Genomic DNA, 15,157 nt, shown 5'->3' with positions numbered 1-15,157 from the left:
ATGAGGCACAGGATCAAGACTGATTTGCATATGGCTTGGTTCAAACTGGAATGGCATGGTGAGCATCAACTGTTGTTTTTGCAATATAGATATTCACCACTGTGGGGGCACGAGATGCCCCCATACTGACTCCCTTGGTTTGTTTATAAAGTGAGCCATGGAATTCAAAAGTATTCTCTTGTAAGATGATATGTAAGCAATCTACAATGAATGTCCTTGAACAGTCGATCTGATGCTCTTGTATAAATCACATGACTGCCTCTAGAGCTTCTTCTTGAGAGATGTTACTGTAAAGGGCCTCTAAATACATAGTGACCATGATGTCTCTTATGGGAATGAAAGGCAGATGTTCTACTTTATTGATAATGTCCCGCAGTGCCTGCCAAGCAGTGCAAGGAAATGTGGTACCACCCCAGTGCAACAACACCTCCCCAAGCATAGAGTGGGCCCCCAACAGGCCCCCAAATCCAGCCTCCACCAGTCTTTCCATGGTGGTTCCACCTACATGGAAAGACTGGCTGATGGCAGCATTGTAATCTGGCTGGCGGTGCCTGCTAGGAACCGCCACCATTTTATGAACTTTTGTCTATCCACCAGCCAATCAGACTGATAGCTTCTGGCGGACTGGTGGCGGACGGTCTTTCCAACTACTGTGGATAGATTGGTTATTACCGCCATCCCAATTCAGCGGTGGGAGAATCAGGCTCTGATGGCGGAAGGACCGGCCCCGCGTGGCTGGAGGTGGCGGTCCTTCTACCATCATAATGAGCCCCTTTGTCTTTTTGATACTATTAAATTGTTCCTGATATAGATTTGATCTGAGTGTCCTTTTTTCTATTTGTGTGCCCTTACTTTCAACAGTTGCCTAAGTAGTTATATATACTGTTGTTGTTTTTTCCCTGACTTAGGAACAAATCTATTTACAGCGGTATCCCCTTTTTTGGACAATCGAAAACTGTTTAATTACACAACACGTTTTGGCTGCCCATCAGCCTTGATCTCATGTAATACAACCATCACTCAGGTGCCTTTTTAACTTTGCATGGTGAAAAGGGATGGACACAGGAGGATCCAAACATATCGACCATATTGAAGTGTTCCGAAATAAGTCAGAATACAGACTAAATGCCTTTGGTGGGTACATTTACATTTACCAAATACATCAGGTAAAATATACTGACTGATGACCCAGTTTTGACTCCCCCTAGTTTGCTTTCAATACAAAGAGTACACAATAAAAGGTTAAATATGCCGAGAAGGAACTATCACAAATAAGAAAGAGAAATATGGGAAATCCTGTCTGTAAGTGCATTGTGTCTACTTTTCAGAAATGTGTAGCTTTCCTATATCCAATATAGGCTACATACTCATTTCTACCACTAACTGGAAGGAGGTTGAAAGCACAAAAAAATAGGAAAAATAGGCTACGTCCCAGCAAAATGCCACAACTGTGTAAAAAAATTGAGTCTTCTGAAAAAAGTCTGCCTGTTCCAGAAATCTGGGAAGATGGTGTTTTTAGCACCACACACCCTTCATTGATACAATTAGCAAGGAAAAAACAAGACGCGTTCATCTGCAGCCCTTTTTTACCATTTTTCCTCAAAACTCCCAAATGTAGCTGCACTTTGCCTAATTTCTCGGTTCCCTACAGGGGCATCCACAAATCCCTGATACCTTTTGAATCCTCAGAATGTTGGAAGAAAGGGATGCAAGTTTGGCGTAGAAACCTTATGTGGACAAACGTTATGGAGGCATAAGCTTGTACTACCCCATCATACTAAAAAAAAGGCATGGCACGTGGGAAGGCCTGACAGCGAAGGTGTTAATTATTTGAAGTAAATGTATCTTGGTTTGGTGGAGATGTTCTCATATTCCACTACATCTAAACATATGCCATCACGATTGGCAAGAATCGCGCCTGGTCGGTTTGGTAAGTTGAGTTGTCCAACAGCCTGTAAAATGGCAGGAAGAAAGTTGCTTACTATTAATGTGAAAGTGGTGGGGCCAAACGGACAGAGCTCAAACCCAGCTATCTAAATATACAAATATTTTTAACCATAATTTCTCAAAAACTACTGAATGGATTTACACCAAATCACAGAAAGCAAACTCTACAGACAACGATCCATCTTCTTGACAAATTTGATGTGATTCAGTTCAGCAGTTTTTAAGGTAGCGCTTCTAAAAGAAGTCTGTGGAAAATACATGTGGATGTTGCATTTGGGGACCCCTCTTTTTCTCAGCCTCCTTTTCATGGATCACCCCGAAACCCTCCATGCACAAACCTGTACACAGTGCCAAAAAGGGGCCCTGCAACTCCCCCCGCAAGCCTGCATAGGCCCTGGGGACCTCATCTGCCGGGGCTGAAATACTTACTAGGTCTCCCTCCCCAAGTCTTAAAAGACTCCGGAGTCCCCATCTTTGGAGCCAGCTCATATTCTGTGTCTTGGGACACAATATTTTCCCTGGCTTCAGGAGTGTGGTCAGGGAAAGGACCTCCTCCCACCTGGCAGGGGCTTTTCAAATGCTCCAGCCAGGTGGGAGAAGACTTTTGTCTCTCTACTCTTGCAGGTAAGTAAAATTAGATTGTTACCTCCCAGTGAGAGCAAACAAAAACAACTGCTCCCACTGGGTGGGACCAATGCCAGCTACTGCAGCACTCAGGATAGGTGCATGCGGGGAGCCTTCTAGGACTGCAGGGGCTCTGGGGCTCCCACACAGCCACCAGTTTAGTGTTTGGTGGGATCCATGGGTGGGCCCCGGGGAACCCACCCAGAAGCACATAAGGCCCCCGGGGGATGGGGTACCCTGAGTCACTATAGTTTTTCAGTGATGTGCTGCATGCTCCCTCCCCCTTTTAAAAAAAGGAAGGTCCCTGGGGAAGAGTTCCTTGAGGCCCATAGTGGATTTGGGAGGGGGTGCATAACCCTCTTTCCTTTATAATAAAAGAAGGCCCCAGTGGATGGGGTCCCCAGGTCCTATAGTGGTTCAGGAGGGAAGCAGTCTGGCCCTCACAGGGGATGGGGTCACCGGGCAACTCTTGGCTCAGGGAGATGAGTCTTGTGCCAATTCCCCTTAATTAAAAAAAAAGGCTTCAGGTGATGAGATCCCCAGTGCCCTTAGTGGCTCAGTGAGGGGGTCTTGCTCCTCCCTCCCCTTAATATAAAAGAAAAAGTGGCTAGAGGAGGAGGCACACAGCTGAGGCCCAGGGACCACCTTCCTAAGGGCTAATATTTAATTAAAGGGGAAAGGGCATGCGCCCACCCTCCCTCAGCCTCATCAAAGCCCCAAGGACCCTGTTGTATCCCAGAGATTCCCACCCTCTGTACTCTCGGGTGCGAGTTATAGTTACTTTAGGGCACAAGTTATACATATACACACACACATATATATATATATATATGAACATGCACAATACCAACTCACCGCTTTCCAGATGAGACCTCACAGGAACGGCCCACCAGGCATTTAAAGTTGAATATCACAGTGCTTTATTTCCTGAACAAAAAATTATATAAATTGACACAAGGTCTCCTCCAAGCCACTGCCTAGCATGATGCATTTTGACCAGTGAAGCGCGGTCTTGATCACATAGGACGCTGCTATAATCGTTCTCTTTAAATAGTGACCACCCACCACTAGTGCTATTAATCAATAATGCGAAATTCATGAATATAAACAACAGACTAAATGTACATGCTTTTGCTTAATAATTGGTAATGTTTCGATTGGTAAAACAGATAATATTCGCAAATTGAACATATCAGATATATTATCACATTTATAAAACATGTTCTCTAAATGGAACTTTCCACTGAAACATCTTTACATCTAGATACTGATGCTCATAACATGTACACAATTCACAAATCAAACTAATTAGTTCATCTAAAATTCAGGTAAGTTGCTATAGAGTGCAAGTGCTTTAAGTTTTGCCATATACCCTAAAGTGCTGTATAGTGAAAGTGCTATGGTGCTGTACACTTGTAGTGTACAAAAATTGTCGTCTGTGAAGTCGTCCAAAAAGTCATCATTAAACCTCATATGTAATAACAAAGTGCTAGTGCATATACATATAAATATACATATTTATATATATGTTTAGCAAGCTGAATGGAGGAAACAAATAGATAGATAGATAGATAGATAGATAGATAGATAGATAGATAGATAGATAGATAGATAGATAGATAGATAGATAGATAGATAGATAGATAGATAGATAGATAGATAGATAGATAGATAGATAGATAGATAGATAGATAGGTAGGTAGGTAGATAGATAGATAGGTAGGTAGGTAGGTAGGTAGGTAGGTAGGTAGGTAGGTAGGTAGGTAGGTAGGTAGGTAGGTAGGTAGGTGGGTGGGTGGGTGGATGGATGGATGGATGTTTGGATGGATGGATGTTTGGATGGATGGATGGGTGGGTGGGTGGATGGATGGATAGATAGATAGATAGATAGATAGATAGATAGATAGATAGATAGATAGATAGATAGATAGATAGATAGATAGATAGATAGATAGATAGATAGATAGATAGATAGATAGATAGATAGATAGATAGATAGATAGATAGATAGATAGATAGATAGATAGATAGATAGGTAGGTAGATAGATAGATAGATAGATAGATAGATAGATAGATAGATAGATAGATAGATAGATAGATAGATAGATAGATAGATAGATAGATAGATAGATAGATAGATAGATAGATAGATAGATAGATAGATAGATAGATAGATAGATAGATAGATAGATAGATAGATAGATAGATAGATAGATAGATAGATAGATAGATAGATAGATAGATATTCTGACACCAAGCCAACACAGGACTGATGCATGGTATAATGCATGGGTCACCTTCCTCTATGCTTTTTAAGGGAACTTCAATAAAGGAGTTTTTTAAATTTGTATCCTTTTTTTTATTGAAATCAGACATAATACAGTAGGATATTTGGTACATAAAAGAGGGAGATGCAGCACAATGAAAGAATTAGTATAAGGCAAACGGAAAAAAAGAAACAATAAACGTATTCCGCACATCCTAATCGATCATATTACTTGCTATTAAATCTGCAAACAGTTACCTTTGTTCTTCCTTTTCCATATATCTTTCTACACAGTTTCCACCTTTAAGTTTTCTATATCATTAATTACGATCATAGTACAATCTATTTACATTTTCTTTTTGTTTAACCCATCCCTTGTCTATTTTGCTCCTCCATCCAGACAATAGGTGGTTTCCAAATTTTCATACCTTTTCTCATGGTGCCTCATTTATGACTTTTTGCCGTAGGGAAGCGCAGCAGGCCTTCCTGCTGCGCTTCCCTACGGCAAAAGAAAAGGGCAGAAATGCGCCGTATCTATAAGATACGGCGCATTCCTGTCCTTTTCCCCTGCGCCGGCGCACAATGGGCTGCATGCGCCAGCGCAGGCACCTTTGCACAATGGTGCAAGGGTGCTAGCCTTGCGGGGAAGATTATTTTTGTACAGGAAGGGAAACCTTTCTGTACAAAAATAATCACAAGAGGCTTTTCCTCTTTCTATGTTTGCTGCAGAATGCAGCACACATAGAAAAAGGAAATACGAGGAGAAATAAAGACATTTCTCCCTGTTGCGCCTCCCTTACGCCTCCCCTGGGGATGCATAAGCTTTTGGCACTGCTTCAGAGTTACGATTTCTCGTAAATCTGGGGCAGTGTCAAAAGGCCATGGATGTTTCTGGGAACGCCCCCAGCAACACCCATTGCACGCTCCTTAAACGCAGAACACTGCGTTAAAGGGACTGATATTTATCAGGCAGCAGTACCCCACAAAAACTGGCGTACTGCTGCCTGATGAATACCACGCAGGCTTCTGCGCCACGGAACTTCATGAAAAGTGAAGTTCCGATGGCGCAAGGGGCCTCATAAATGAGGCCCATGGTTTTTAGTCCTTTGCGTTTATACAAAGCAATTTCTTGCTTCCCAATGAATATTAATCTATTCATCCATTGATAAAGTGTAGGTGGTTCCTGATCTTTCCATACTGTTGCAATCAGGAGACGTGCTATTGCTATAATTAAAAACACAAAATCCCTCTGTGACACATCAACGTGCACCCTAGAATCATATCCCACTAGCATCAGTGTAGAGGAGATTTTTATATTTTTCCCTAAATGCCTGTAGCATAAAGGATTTCATCCCCTCTTTTAGTTTATCTAATTTTACACATGAATAGAACATATGTAGCATATCCGCGGGTCCCATTCGACATCCAGGACAATCATCTGATTCCCTTTTCCCCCATTTAAAGAGTTTCGATGGTGTGTAGTTCAAGCTATACACCGTTTTGTATTGCTGAGCCTTTAAGTTGGATGACATAAAAGCAGATTTTCCCAGCTCCAACACCTTATCTATATCAACTTCCCCATCATTTAATTTAGTTGTCCAACTTGCTTCTGTTTTTTCCAGATCTTCAGGCAGAAATTTTAATAACTCTTGATAGAAATCTTTGATTCTATTACCAGTGTTACTCATGAGCTGTATGATTTGTATCAGCCCCAAATCAATACTCTCTTTAGCAATTCCTTTTATACAGTTGCTAATTTGTAGATATTTAAAGCACGAGTCCCGTTGCAAACCAAACCTTTGTGCAATTTCCATAAACCCCACCATTTCTTGATTTGCATAGACATCTGCCAAAGTAGCAATCCCTTTTTGTTCCCACTTTCTGGCCATATCATCATATATATATTTGGACGTAGAAGATCAGAATGCCAAAGTGATGAATATTTAGCAAACCTACTTATCCTACAGATTTTCTCTGCCCTTTTCCATACTTTCAAAGCATAGTCAATACATTTATAGCCTTTCTTTTGATATTTTTTCATGTCATTTTGACGCTGAAATATTCCACCTGAAGCTTCCCCAATCGTCGATTGATAAATATTTGGTACTTCAATCATGTCGCTTTGCATATTCTCATAGGGATAAAGAACACCTAGATGCTGCAGGGCCATAGCCCAATAATACATCTGGATGTTGGGAGCATTCCACCTCCCCGATCGATTGGCAGAGTCAAATATTTATAAGCACGCCGAGTTTTATGATAATTCCAGATAAAGTTAGAAAACATCCCCTCTATTTTAAGGATTTTTTTTGCCGTGAGCTCCAGTGGGATAGCCCGGATTAGATATAACATTTTTGCAAAGATTTTCATTTTCATAACTTTTATTCTACCCATTATTGTGTGGTGTAAATGATCTAACCGTTTCAAATCCCTATTGTTGGAAGGCAGTGACCCCAGGGGTCAAGTTTGCTCTCTTAACCACCCAAAACCCTCCTCTCCCACAATTCCTGCCGAGTCTTATCGAGGGGGAGTCCTCGCCGGGGAGGACTGATCGTACACACTGTCAACACACCACACTTACGAACGGACACCACACCGTGAATCTTTATCAAGTATGATTTTATCAAAGTAAAAGTAAGGAGCAATACACAGCGATCGAGGGATCGCGAAAGTCTTGTAACAAGGGAACGGGGAAGCGGGACAGTCTTAGAGGGCCAGTAGTCACGCCACGCACCCTGCGCACAGTTCTCAATCTTCGAACGGGGGGGTACGGGGGCTGGCGATGGTACTTGCTGTCCGACTCACTTCTGTTCAAGATTGTCGTGAGGGTAGCGTCGGTAGTCCAGCCGGACCAGAGGGTTCTTTAAGCCGCGACGAGGTCAGCAGGGCTTGATCAGGAGTACTCCGTAGTACTCGTAGGCAGGTGGAGCCGCGACAGCGTCCGCAGGGCTCAGGATGGTAGCAAGAGTCTCTCATTCTCAAGAGTGGGCCGCGACGAGGTCAGCAGGGCTCCGATGGTTCAGGTCTTACTCTTCGAGAGGGAGCCGCGTCAGCGTCAGCAGGGCTCAGTGGTTCCGTTCCGTCGCTTCGAGGATGAGCCGCGACGTCGTCAGCAGGGCTCGGTGGGTCAGAGTCTGTTCTCCTCAAGGTCAGCCGCGATCAGATCAGCAGGGCTTACTTGTCCAAGATACAACTGCCGGCTAGATGGGAGGCAGGCTGCCTTATAGTCCAGGAGCCCTTTGATGTCCGGACTCTCAGAGGCAGGAGGCCGAAGGTCCGAGGGCCAGGCGTCCGATTGTCTGGGTGGCTGGGTCTTTGATGCTTTTGGACCATGCGTCCAGGGGATCCCAGACGCTCATCAAGGTCTGGAGCCAGCTCACTAGGAGGCAAGTGTGCGATCGAAACCAGCCCCCAGGGATGGTTCAGAGGTGTGAGGGAGGCCAGTTCCTCGGGAGGGGGCCGGAGGTGTAATGGAAGCCTTGGTTTCGGGTACTTGGTGAGTCGTTCACCCCCCGGGCGTGTCTGGGCGTGCCGGACGCGCACTCCTCGCTGCAGCCAGGAGTAGCCAGAGGCTGCCGAAAGGGAAGAAGGCGGCCGGCTGGCCGGGGTGGCCAAACAAGGAGTCTGATGGTCACGTGCACGGGTGCAGGCACGCGGTCTGGAGGTCATCTCAGGTCCGGTGTAGGAGTCTCATGTATAGTTCTGGGTGGACGGGAATCAGTTCCGTCTGTCGTTCTGGGGTTGTGGGGATCAGCGAGGACCACGCCACAAGGCCGAGTCCAACATGCGTCCCCTCCAGCTGAAAGACGAGGAGAACTACCCATCCTCTTGGGGGTTCTCTTCGCTGAGGCGGAAGAAGCGGGACAGGCCGTTGGCGTTGGCGTGGTCGGCACCAGGCCTGTGTTCCACAGTAAAATCCATCCCTTGGAGAGAGATGGACCAGCTTTGCAGTTTAGGGTTCTCTCCTCTCATCTGCATGAGCCACCGGAGAGTACGTTGATCGGTCTGGACCCGGAAGTGGGTACCGAACAGGTAGGGCCGCAGCTTCTTTAAGGCCCAGACTACTGCGAAGGCCTCTCGCTCGATGGTGCTCCATCTCTGCTCCCGGGGTAGTAGCCTTCGGCTGATAAAGGCTACTGGGTGATCAATCCCCTGGTCGTCCACCTGGGAGAGCAAGGCTCCAATGCCATGTTCGGAGGCGTCGGTCTGGACCACGAACTCTCTGGCGTAATCAGGGGCCTGTGGTACTGGAGCGGTGCACATGGCCTTTTTCAGTTCCTCGAACGCCTTCTGACAGGCGGGGGTCCAACTAACCTTCTTGGGGTTTGCCTTGGCTGTTAACTCGGTGAGGGGGCCTATAATACTCCCGTAACCCTTGATGAATCTACAGTAGTACCCTGTGAGTCCTAGGAAGGCCCGCACCTCGGTCTGGGTCGTGAGGGTATTCCAGGCACTGTTAGCGTCTATCTTGGGTTGGAGGGGGGCTACGAGGCTGCTGCCGACCTGGTGCCCGAGGTATACCACGGAGCTTTGTCCTATCTGGCACTTGCTAGCTTTAATGGTGAGCCCGGCACGGAGCAGGGCGTCCAACACCTCCCAGAGGTGGTGCAGGTGCTCGGACCAGTGGGCACTGAACACGGCAATGTTGTCGAGATACGCCGCGCTGAAACTTTCCAACCCGGCCAGGACCTGGTTGACCAGTCGCTGGAATGTGGCGGGGGCGTTTTTCATGCCGAAGGTCATTACTCTGAAGTAGAAGTGGCCATCCGGAGTGGAGAAAGCAGACCTTTCTCGGGCCCTCTCCGTGAGGCCGATCTGCCAGTAGCCACTGGTGAGATCGAAGGTACTGAGGTACTGCGCCGACCCTAGGCGGTCAATGAGTTCGTCGGCTCGGGGGATGGGGTGTGCGTCGGTTCGGGTGACTGCGTTGAGTCCGCGGTAGTCTACGCAGAACCTCAGTTCAGGAACGGTGCCGGGGTCGGCCGCCTTCGGAACCAGGACCACGGGGCTAGCCCATGGGCTGTCAGAGGCTTCTACCACTCCCAGGGCCAACATCTTGTCAACTTCGGCCTTGATGCAGGCTCGAACTCGGTCCGGGACTCGATAGGCTCTCTGCCATACCGGAGGGCTGTCCCCGGTGTCCATGTCGTGGACGCACCAACTGGTGACGCTGGGGGTGAGGGAGAAGAGGTCTGAGAATTGTCCCAACAACTGGTGACATTCTTTATGCTGCACGGGGGTGAGGGAGGAGGAGAGACTCACTCCCTCTACGGAGCCATCTTGGTCCTTTGCACACAGGAGATCCGGTAGAGGGTCTGTTTCCTCTTCTTCTCCGTCGTCGGTGGCAAGGAGTAATCCCAACTCAGAACGCACAAAGTGGGGTTTGAGCCGGTTCACGTGTAGAACCTTCAGGGCATTCCTGGCCGATTTCGTATCGACGAGGTATGTGACCTGGTTCTTTCGCTCTATCACCTTAAAGGGTCCAGTCCACTTGTCCTGAGGGGCACAAGGTTCTACTGGGGACATGACCCAAACCTGTTGGCCGGGCTGAAACTCGACCAGAGTGGCATTCTGGTCGTACCAGCGTTTCATCTCCCCTTGGCTGGCCTCCAGGTTGGCCTAGGCCAGCTTGTGAAATTTCCGCGTCTGGTTCCGGAGGGCCAGGACGTAGGAGAACACATCGGGGGGTGTGCTCGGGGGGGGCTGTCTCCCAGCCTTCCTTGACCAGGCTGAGGGGACCCCGGACGGGGTGCCCATAGAGCAGCTCGAAAGGGCTGAACCCCAAGGATTTCTGGGGAACTTCTCGGTATGCGAACAGGAGGCAGGGCAGGAGGACGTCCCACTTGCGTCGCAAGGACTCCTCGAGACCCATGATCATTCCTTTCAGGGTGCGGTTGAACCGCTCAACCAGGCCGTTACCCTGGGGATGGTATGGGGTGGTGAACCTGTACGACACCCCACACTGTTGCCAAAGGGACTTCATGTACCGGGAAATAAAGTTTGTCCCTCGGTCGCTCACCACTTCCCGCGGGAATCCCACCCGGGAGAAGATCCCCATGAGGGCCCGGCCCACAACCGGGGCCGTCACTGTCCGGAGGGGGATGGCTTCGGGGTATCGGGTGGCGTGATCGACCAAGACAAGAATGAACCTGTGACCTAAGGAGGTCCGGAGGTCCGGAGGTCCGACAATGTCGATTCCCACCCTCTCAAAGGGGGTACTGACAACTGGAAAGGGCTGGAGGGGAGCCTTGCGCTTACCTCCGCTTTTGCCGCTAGCCTGACACGTGGGGCAGGACTTACAGTGGTGTTCCACATCGGCCCGCATGCGGGGCCAGTAGAAATGGGTCACTAGTCGTTGGTAGGTTTTATCTTGGCCCAAGTGTCCCGCCAGTGGCACATCGTGGGCCAGGTTGAGGAGGAGGCCGCGGAAACGTAGGGGTACCACCAGCACTCGTGCTGACCCTAGTTCGGCGGTCTTCTGTTCGCTGTAAAGTAGGCCGTTTTCCCAGTAAAGGTAGTGGGAGCCGGACTGGTCCCGGCGGCCTGGGCTGCGGCCTGTTGCCGAAGCCCCTCAAGGGCAGGGCAGGAGGTCTGCTCCTGTCAGAACTCTTCTCGGGACGGCCTTCCTTCTTGGCGCCACTGGGCCAACTCTGGGATATCTGTTAGGGTGGGGACCGGCTCGACGGCGGGTCTGAGGGGACCTTCGTCGGATTCGCTTCCCTCTGGGGCATCAGGGGCTGCACTGGAAAACTCGGACTCTTCGTTCCCGGGGTTGGTCATTCTGGCGGTCATGGCTCGGGTGCTCACACAGGCCCAGTAGGGTAGACCCAACATCTCTAGATGGGTCCTTCTTTCTACATCTTTCCACTTCGAACTCTCTAGGTCATTCCCCAGGAGGCAGTCTACAGGCATGTCCGTGCGGACCGCTACCCGTAGATCGCCCGAAACTCCCTCCCACTCAAACGGGACCTGTGCTAGCCTGCAGGTGCGGACGGAATTGTCAGGTGCTATCACTCTGCAAGAGGTGTGGGGGATGATCATGGACTCAGGAACTAGCGTGTATCTAACGAACGTGATGCTGGCTCCTGTGTCTCTAAAGGCTCCTATGCTGTGACCGTTAACCTTAACTGTCTGACGATACTTTTCTGTGTTGTCGGGCAGGTAATCTTCCGGGACCATCTCGCTATTCCCCAGGGAGGCTAAGACCATGGCTGCGGGCTCCCACTCCCCCTGCTCTTCTATTTCTTCTTCTTCTAGGGCTACCGAGGATATCTGTCTGGTGGAGGGGCCAGTGGGAGTGGATTTCTGGGACATGGGGCATCGGGGATCACCGGCATAGTGCCCAGGCTGCTGACACTTGAAGCACGCTGTGCTGGGGCGGGGCCCGGGGGACCTACGCTCGGGGCTGCTCTCATCGAGGGAGGAGAATGGGGGGCCTGGTTTCTGGGGGGGCTACGCTGGGGCCCTGACTGAGATCCTTACTGTTTACCTCGACCTCCCCCACCCCGCTGGCGGGCAGATCCTTGGTCGTTCCGTGGGGGGTCTCCCCCGGGACCCTTCTGGACTCGGGTGGCCACCCAGCGATCGGCTTCAACAGCCACTTTTCGTGGATTGGCGAGCTTGCTGTCCAGGAGATGCTGTCTCAGTTCCACAAAGCAATTCGCGGACAGGTGCTCGTAAGCGACTAGGTCGACTAGGCCTTCGAAGGTGGTCACTTTGCTGCCCTTGATCCACCCATTTAAGGCCCGGGTGTAGTAGTTCACATAGTCTACCCATGTGGTGCCAGGAATCTTCTTGCACTCCCTAAACCGCTGGCGATACATTTCTGGCGTTAGGCCGTAGCAGAATAGGAGAGAGTCTTTCATGTGGGGGTAGGCGTTCATGTGTGCGGTCGGTAGGTCCAGCAGGTTGTCTCTTCCCTCGCTGAGAAAGTGGCTCCACAGGCCGGCCCCCCAGTCCTTCTTGGGGACCCGGAGGGCCAACATGGCGACCTCGTAGGCCTTGAACCACTGCTGGATGTCGTCTCCTTTGTAAAACACCTTCACAACGTCTTTGGGGATGTGCACCTTCGTTTCTCGGGGGACCACCTGCTGTCCGAGTCCCGGTGGTCCTGTTGCCTCTGCTCTGGCTTTCAACTCTAGTTCTTTGAGGCTGCGCTCGTGCTCGTGCTCGAGCTGGAGTTTTCGGCCTTCGAGCTCCCTCTGGAGCTTCTTCTCTTCCAGCTCTCCCTGGAGCCGCAATTGCTCGACGGCCAACTTTTTCTCGGCCAGTTTGAGTTCGCCCTCCAATTTGAGGCGCGCCAGTTCTAGTTCATGGCTTCGGTCACGTTCTCGGTCGGCCATCTCTTCCGACGACCGATCCCTCCCGGTTGCTGGGCTCCGGGTTGGTTGCTGGTTTCTTTCACCGGCCGGTGTACTGGGTTCGGTCTGTGGTCTCCCTCCCTCGTTGTCTTCAGTCGGGGGAAGGGATGCTCCGGACTCTACCCAAGCGGTTAGCGCTTTCTGGAAATCCTCCTTAGTACTTAGTCCGGTACTTGCGATACTTAGTTCTTTGCAGAACTGCTTTAGCTCTCTATGGGTGTAGTCTTCCAATAGGTCTTTATCGAATGTCGTCTTCTCACCGGATTCTGTGGACGACATTATTGCTCTTCCTTTCTCGTGCGTTTGCTGCGTGTGGGTTCAGGTAGTGTGTCAGTGGTACGATCTTCAGGCGTAGGTTCGTATCGCGTCGCTGCCACCAATGTTGGAAGGCGGTGACCCCAGGGGTCAAGATTGCTCTCTTAACCACCCGAGACCCTCCTCTCCCACAATTCCTGCCGAGTCTTATCGAGGGGGAGTCCTCGCCGGGGAGGACTGATCGTACACACTGTTGACACACTACACTTACGAACGGACACCACACAGTGAATCTTTATCAAGTATGATTTTATCAAAGTAAAAGTAAGGAGCAATACACAGCGATCGAGGGATCGCGAAAGTCTCGTAACAAGGGAACGGGGAAGCGGGACAGTCTTAGAGGGCCAGTAGTCACGCCACGTACCCTGCGCACAGTTCTCAATCCTCAAACTGGGGGGTACGGGGGCTGGCGATGGTACTTGCTGTCTGACTCACTTCTGTTCAAGATTGTCGTGAGGGTAGCGTCGGTGGTCCAGCCGGACCAGAGGGTTCTTTAAGCCGCGACGAGGTCAGCAGGGCTTGATCAGGAGTACTCCGTAGTACTCGTAGGCAGGTGGAGCCGCGACAGCGTCCGCAGGGCACAGGATGGTAGCAAGAGTCTCTCGTTCTCAAGAGTGGGCCGCGACGAGGTCAGCAGGGCTCCGATGGTTCAGGTCTTACTCTTCGAGAGGGAGCCGCGACAGCGTCAGCAGGGCTCGGTGGTTCAGTTCCGTAGCTTCGAGGATGAGCCGCGACGTCGTCAGCAGGGCTCGGTGGGTCAGAGTCTGTTCTCCTCAAGGTCAGCCGTGATCAGATCAGCAGGGCTTACTTGTCCAAGATACAACTGCCGGCTAGATAGGAGGCAGGCTGCCTTATAGTCCAGGAGCCCTTTGATGTCCGGACTCTCAGAGGCAGGAGGCCGGAGGTCCTAGGGCCAGGCGTCCGATTGTCTGGGCGGCTGGGTCTTTAATGCTTTTGGACCATGCGTCCAGGGGATCCAAGACGCTCATTAAGGTCTGGAGCCAGCTCGCTAGGAGGCAAGGGTGCGATCGAAACCAGCCCCCAGGGATGGTTCAGAGGTGTGAGGGAGGCCAGTTCCTCGGGAGGGGGCCGGAGGTGTGATGGAAGCCTTGGTTTCGGGTACTTGGTGAGTTGTTCACCCCCCGGGCGGGTCTGTGCGTGCCGGACGCGCACGCCTCGCTGCAGCCAGGAGTGGCCAGAGGCTGCCGAAAGGGAAGAAGGCGGCCGGCTGGCCGGGGTGGCCAAACATGGAGTCTTATGGTCACGTGCACGGGTGCAGGCACGCGGTATGGAGGTCGTCTCAGGTCCGGTGTAGGAGTCTCATGTATAGTTCTGGGTGGACGGGAATCAGTTCCGTCCGTCGTTCTGGGGTTGTGGGGATCAGCGAGGGCCACGCCACGAGGCCGGGTCCTACACCTATTAATTGAGGCCATCAATGGATCTATATTTAATGCTCATAGATCAGTAATTTTAGATGTTAATATGACTCGTAAGTGTGTTGCTGACTGCACCACTCTGGTGTCTTGTAATGTACACCGAGAGGAGCAAATAATTTGCGTCTTTGAACTATTTAATAGATAGCCTGATCTCCCCCCAAATTTTTCTGCCATATTTTCAACTTCTGTTATTGCCTCTTGTGGAGCT

Source organism: Lissotriton vulgaris, chromosome 6 (genome assembly GCF_964263255.1).
Source record: "Lissotriton vulgaris chromosome 6, aLisVul1.2, whole genome shotgun sequence".
NCBI classification, from domain to species: Eukaryota; Metazoa; Chordata; class Amphibia; order Caudata; family Salamandridae; genus Lissotriton; species Lissotriton vulgaris.
Note: the sequence above shows the minus strand (reverse complement) of the source record.